The 6,491-nt window shown below is 35.7% G+C and overlaps 1 protein-coding gene across 1 annotated transcript in view; it reads right to left on the minus strand.

Annotated features, from left to right (window-relative positions):
• DENND1B (DENN/MADD domain containing 1B) overlaps positions 1-6,491 on the minus strand; it is a 152,606-nt gene that overhangs the window by 60,591 nt on the left and 85,524 nt on the right. The gene's annotated exons all lie outside the window — the stretch shown is intronic.

Here is a 6,491-nt window from a genome sequence, read left to right on the forward strand (position 1 = left end):
GGAATGAACAAAATTATCTGCAGCAGCTAAAGAATTCCATTTGTTCTATCAAATACCACTTTGTTATCAGGAAGTGACTCAAATTTATTTATTTCATTTTGCAACTAGAGTTACAGCTGAATGAGAATATATGAAAACCACGTTCAAAACAAGGTAGCCTATATCCAGCACTTAAAACACTACAAACCTCATAAAATATATATTTTTAAAATAAAATAATTTTAAAAATAATTAAAAGGGAATGCCCTACATAGAAGACACCAAGCTTACAGAAAAAGACTGTCCTAATACTTTACATCACAACAAAATTACCACCTGAGGTTAATTTGATAATAACACTGTTTATTAGACGTGTACTTTTACAGTAACAAAACAAAGAACTAAAATAAAAATGTAAATCCTGTCCATAAGCAAGTGCTGGAACATTATGGATTTTACAGGAAAAAAACCAACAACTGTCTATGTGGAACAGATCAGCAGCAAATGCTTTCATACCATGGCTGCCTTGGACACTTAGACTTGTAAATAAAAATTATAATGCAATTTTGTACACGTAATTTACACTAAAATTTTTTTTAAAAGAAGTAGTAATTATAAGACCATTGCAGCAGAAATCACAGACAATTACAATTTGTGCAACATAGTTTGCTCAGCACTCAGATTAATATAACATGATTAAATATGGAAAAGAAGAGGGTCTGAAAGCTCCTGAGGGATATCATTAGGGCAAATTGCCAAAGAATGAAACATGAGCCAGTCAGGAGAGTCTGGAAGCTGCAGTAGTACCAAGGGACTTGAATGTTCGACAGTTGGAGCTTCAGTAATGTGTGAACTGCAGGTTAAGGTATCAGGAGACTCTGTTCACTGACACACAATGTCACTATTGACCAGCAAACTGCCCAAGCCTGACAGCTACACTACAGAAAGCCAAGTATATCATAATTCCATATTTAAACTCTTTGTTTCAGATTAATGACTCGTTTCGTAGCTTTCCATCAAACCTCCACAATTACTCTCATTTTAGACTTACAATAGGGGCTATTTTAATAATCACTGTGTTGTTAGTAAGAATTTGGGGGAAGAAATAAATTAGCATCTTATCCATCTTCTGCACAGTGGGATTTATGAGTTTTATTTCTGTATTATCTCTCTCTGTAGTTTAGCTAATACTACTAATAGCACAGTCAAGCTCAGTATCATGTTTTTCACTCTTTTACTCATAAATGGATATGGAATCACTAATTAATATGTCCACATACTACTGCATATAGTATATAAATTGCAAACTGCAAATATCTATGTAAAAGTTAGCATTTCATGTAGTTCAATCACAGACTGAAGTAAAGCTGAGCAGAGAGTTATACAGAATATCCTCCAATGTATACAGCCACCTCCTCCTTCTCTTAGTAGGCAATCTTAAATTATTAATTAAGATTAACAATACTATTTGCATGAAGAAATATTTTCCTATCTTATGCATATATCTGCGTTATATTTTAGTTCTCATTATAACAGAGAAAGTGGATAATTACTTGAAAATATTTGAAATTTTATTAACTCTCTTGTTTTGCAATCTATATTTTGGTGTAGCATTCAGACTGGCATCTACTTAACATTTTTAACTAAAAAAAATCTATTGAATTTTAGCATTTCTAGCAAGAAAAGTGAAGATGTAATTACTTATACATCAAGACTGTTACATTGTTCCCTACTCTACTATTAAATAACATTCTAATGTAACCCCTTATTTAAACATTTCCATCTATGCTGCTGCAGTAGCTTTCCAAACATTTCAGTATGGCCTGAGTATGCTTTAGTTTCTTGCAGTATACAGCCTGTAATACAAGCAGCTACGGGATTCTGCTGCTCTTCAAACTGTGTGACATTTTAATACTGTGCCAACTCTGCCTTTCAGCAAATACTGATAAGATAATTATGAATTCCAAATTAAAAATTGAACATTTCCTGACAAATTTTCCTTCTACCTTTTTTACTGCTTCAACAGTGACTGCATTCCTCAAATGCATTTAGCCATTTACATAACTTGCCCCTTTAACAGACACATTCACTCTTCTAAACAGAATGGGTACTACTGCAAATCTTGGAATGATGCTACACATCTTAAGTAATGTGTGAGCTTAACCAGAGAGTTCAGGAGGTCTGGAAAACACTCAGGGACCAGATGGAGCCTGACTGCTTACATCGGAACTCAGAGGTCTGTAGAGATGATACTGGATTTGGGGGTGCCTGGTAGCACCTGCGCTTGGCAGAGGAGCCAGGCTGAGCCCAGCAGGCAGCCTGCTGAATGCTGAAGAAGACAGTGAGGCAGAGAGCACAGCATAAGCTCCTTGGTGCAGAAATGGGCATCTGTTGCTTGACCAAGTGGTGAGACTTTTTGCAAAAAACAATTCCTTACTCTACCTAGGAAAAAGGCATTTTTATGGAGCCTGTTGAGTGCTATCTATTCCAAAAAGAATTATCAAGATTCATCATTTGACAAAAAAACTGTAAGAAGAGACATGTCACAGATAAGAAAAATCTCTTTATCAAGACAGGTAGTCGTTATCCTAAATTATCCAGAAGTCACCTTCAAGGATGTGTACAATCTTACCTATTTTGCTAGCAACAACTGGAGATTACATCAACTGTGAATTGTGAAACCCTTCAAAGACATGCTTGTATATAAAAGGTAAAAACATCTGTCCAAAGATATTTTCTACATATTTATGTGTATACACACATCATTGCTCAACTCTGTAGTTTGCAAAAAAAAAAATCTTAAATTCAAGCAGAACAGAACTGCAGAACCTAAGTACTACATATCCGATAGGTTTTCTTATACATTCTAAGGCAACAAATGATGTTGAGACATCCTCCTTTAGCCCACTGAACTGGAAAATGGAAAAATCCTACATGAGTTGTATTTCTAGCCATAATAAATTGGGTGGGCAGTTCTTAAAGTTTTTGTCTGTTGAAACCCCCTTGTCTGTATCAAACAGAACTTTTAACTTCTAACTTTTGCTGCTTCTAATAATTTTGATTTTTTAGACTGTTCTCCATTTCAAAAGAAAGTGTTAAACAACTTTTATTTAAAAAATAGATGTAATTGGTATAAATAATGTGGGTTTAATTCAGATAAACAATGAGTCAGTTGACTCAAACTAGTTAAAAAAACAACTTATAACAAAAAATGTCACTGTTCAACCCTCTAATAAATGAGACAAATGTAATTTTAACTCCATAGCATTTGCATTGGAATTGAAGTTTCCTTTCCCACTTCATCAGTAATGAATTTACTAATGTTAATGGGTACAACTGTAATTTTAGTCTCTTTCTGATCTCTTCTGATAGGACACTGCAGTCAGCATCACCATATAAGCTTTCATCACCCTGCAAGGAAAATACGTGGTGCGTTCTTCAGAGTTTTGTAGTGACAGCAAATTGATTACTACCAATCCCCTGCAAGACTGAAATAACGCACAAATTCTAGAAAATGATGAGTTACTTTCCACCTTATGGCAATAAGCAGCCACTTGGGAAGACGGTTGTTCAAAATCTATGCACTGCTAAACAGTAACAGCCAGGAAAAGTTTCAGTTCAAGACTTGATCAAAAGCAGGTTAACCTGCTTCTGGGAAGATGAAGAGTGCAACTCCCTTCTATTCCTCAGGTGAATGCCGTAGTTCTGATGTGTGCATCAGCTACCTTAATGCTCACTTCTATCAATGAACTTCTCTACTTTGGATTTCAAGGGGATTGGCCCTTTTTCTTTTGCTAATTTTAGTTTTTGCTAAAATGCTGCAACATGTCTAGGGCCATACTATTTCAACTGAAAGATTTTCTACACTAACACATTATGCTTATTTGATACTTATAATTCACATAATTTCCACAAGTAACATGAAAATAATTACTCTATATCCTGGAAAAAACCTTATCTGGCACTTACCTTCTATCTATATAACTTATTTTCTTCAAAGCTTTTTCTATAACCCAAGGTAAAAGAGAGGCAGAGCACAGGTGACAAGCTTTGCACACATTGCAATGCACAAACTAGAAACACAGAAACTGATTAGCAGAATCTTGTCATAAAGCCAAAAACAGCAACAGAAGTTAGACAAAACGCTAAAATAAAATTAACCTGTGATACCACACAACCTTTCAAAATCTACTGTAAGTAACTAAGGAACTACTGTGATAAAACCATTTCCTGAAAAACCCTCAAACACTGTCAATCTCTGTCAACACCATGTCCAGAAATGGGTACTGGTGTGCTCTCTCCCTCCTCCCTCACAGTCCTATTGGGCTAAAGAACTGCTTCCCTCCCACTGCCTTGACCACACATATGTTGAAAGATGCCAAAGATTCTGTTTAGTTATCTCAGCTACTTATTAATACCTATAGCATTAAACTCTAGTGGAAGATTTACCATTTTACCACAATTCCAGTAAATACCATCAACCTGGACCAACTCTTAACTGCTGTCACGCCAACACTCCCAGTTCACCAGAATCCCTGAGAAACCACTCTCTGCTTCCTGAAGGGTAATACTAGCACAGGTGAAAGGAAGCTTCTTCTCTATGTTATTACAACTCCTAAGACTACCAGGACTGTTAAAGGGGCATCCACATCTAGATTTTGTGTAATTGGGAATGAAATCAGGCCCCAGACCTGTAAAACAGACTTAATGGCTGCTAAGATCAACCTTCCTCTCCATTTCTTTAATGGATAGGGGAAGTCTGCCCTGTAAGAGTGGAAACAGAGCCCTTGCTTTTGCACAAATCCCTTTTCAGTTCTAAAGAATGAACAGCTGGACTAAATAATAAATTTAGTCCATTCTTCTGGCATGGTGGGAAGTCAGAGGTCATGGATGAAAATAAATACAGCAACAAAAGAGAATTGAATATAATGTCCAAACAAGATACCCTAAGCCGCTTATGCATTTCTTTAATTTAACTCCTGGCTAATTGTTTCCCATCTGCCATCCCCATAAGCTTTAAGAATAAAAAAGAGAGAACTTCAAATAAGCCATACCACACTTTCCTTCTGATAGCAAGATGAGACCTCGAGTTCTCCTTTCCTACAGACAGGAGACAGACAAGGGGAAACATATTTCTAGTCTACAGACATAAAATTGTAACTTTTTCCATTGTGAAAAATAAATGTGGGAAAGAAAAATTATCATTAAAAATTGTTATTGTCTTGTGGGGTTTGTTTTGGGTGGGGTTTTTTTTAGTATTATTCATTTCTTTTTATCTGTATTTCTGGGGGAAGGGAAGAGATGAATGTTACTCATCAATTTGACAGCACTTCATATACCATAAATTTCATTCTTTTCTTGCAATTCTTCATGCACAAAGCAGCATTATGGCATCATTCTTGTGCATTACTTCAGAAGGCAAAAGAAAAGACTGCAGACATGGTTGTTCCTTGCCTATGGCTTCAGGAGTGACACATTTCCCAATAACAGAAGCTGAGCATAAAATAAAATTGAAGTGGTAGTAGACAGGTGAGTGCTCAAGAAAAATACCACTGGCATACTGTGCCTATACTAAGGACCTACACACACTTATAGATAAACAGAGGTACCTATATAACAAAGCAGGTGTGAGAAGAATGGAAAAAGCCATGTAACTTTCAGTTACTCAATTTCTTCATACCACAGAGATTTTTAGTATTTTATATAGGTTGAAAATGAAAGTTCTGGAAACTAGTTTTCAGCTTTTATCCCTAACATGTTACACATTAGGTTAACTAAGAGGCCTCTTCTGATATTTGTTTATCCTATAAAAAACTAATTATGCTTCTTTATATCATCCATTCAGTAATTTTAGTTTCCTCATGTTTCTTCATTTAATCTCTGTACATTCTTGATAATTTCTTTACTATCATTTTCACATTCATTTATTTACTAACTGCTTTATTTCTTCTTCCCACACAAAAACACAAACACAAACATATATATCTTTTTGTCCCTTTTTCTGACCATCTCTTCACTCCCCCATTTCGTCTCTCCTTTACTTTATGATCTGTCTCCATGGAGTAAGAGCTACCCTCCCATAAAGAAAAGGGAGTTCTGCAAATGTTTCTCACATTTGAAAGGAGTTTCCAGGAAAATAATTTTTATTAACTTTTCCCCATTCAGAGTAACTCCACGGTTTGTTCTTCTGCCATACACTAATTAGGAAGCAGCAGGGAACAGCTTCCTTGAGAATAGCTGACAAGCAACTTATTTTCTGCAAGCTAGAGTAGAGATAACCACTATGTTATAATTCATCTCATCATGGGTAAGCTTTGAGAAAAGAGAATGATAAAACAGCTGCAACCATGAAAAAGGAAAAATCTTGCCATAACGGCACACCAGAACAGAGAGACAGTATTACACTCACACACCAGTAACTCATCTTCATATCTTATGCTTCACACAACCACTGACTTCAGTGCTATTTTTTTTAAGGGGGTGAGACATTTCTGGTGAAAGGAATACAAACT

Source organism: Chaetura pelagica, unplaced genomic scaffold, assembly GCF_000747805.2.
Source record: "Chaetura pelagica isolate M959 unplaced genomic scaffold, ChaPel_1.0 scaffold246, whole genome shotgun sequence".
In the NCBI taxonomy this organism is placed as follows: domain Eukaryota; kingdom Metazoa; phylum Chordata; class Aves; order Apodiformes; family Apodidae; genus Chaetura; species Chaetura pelagica.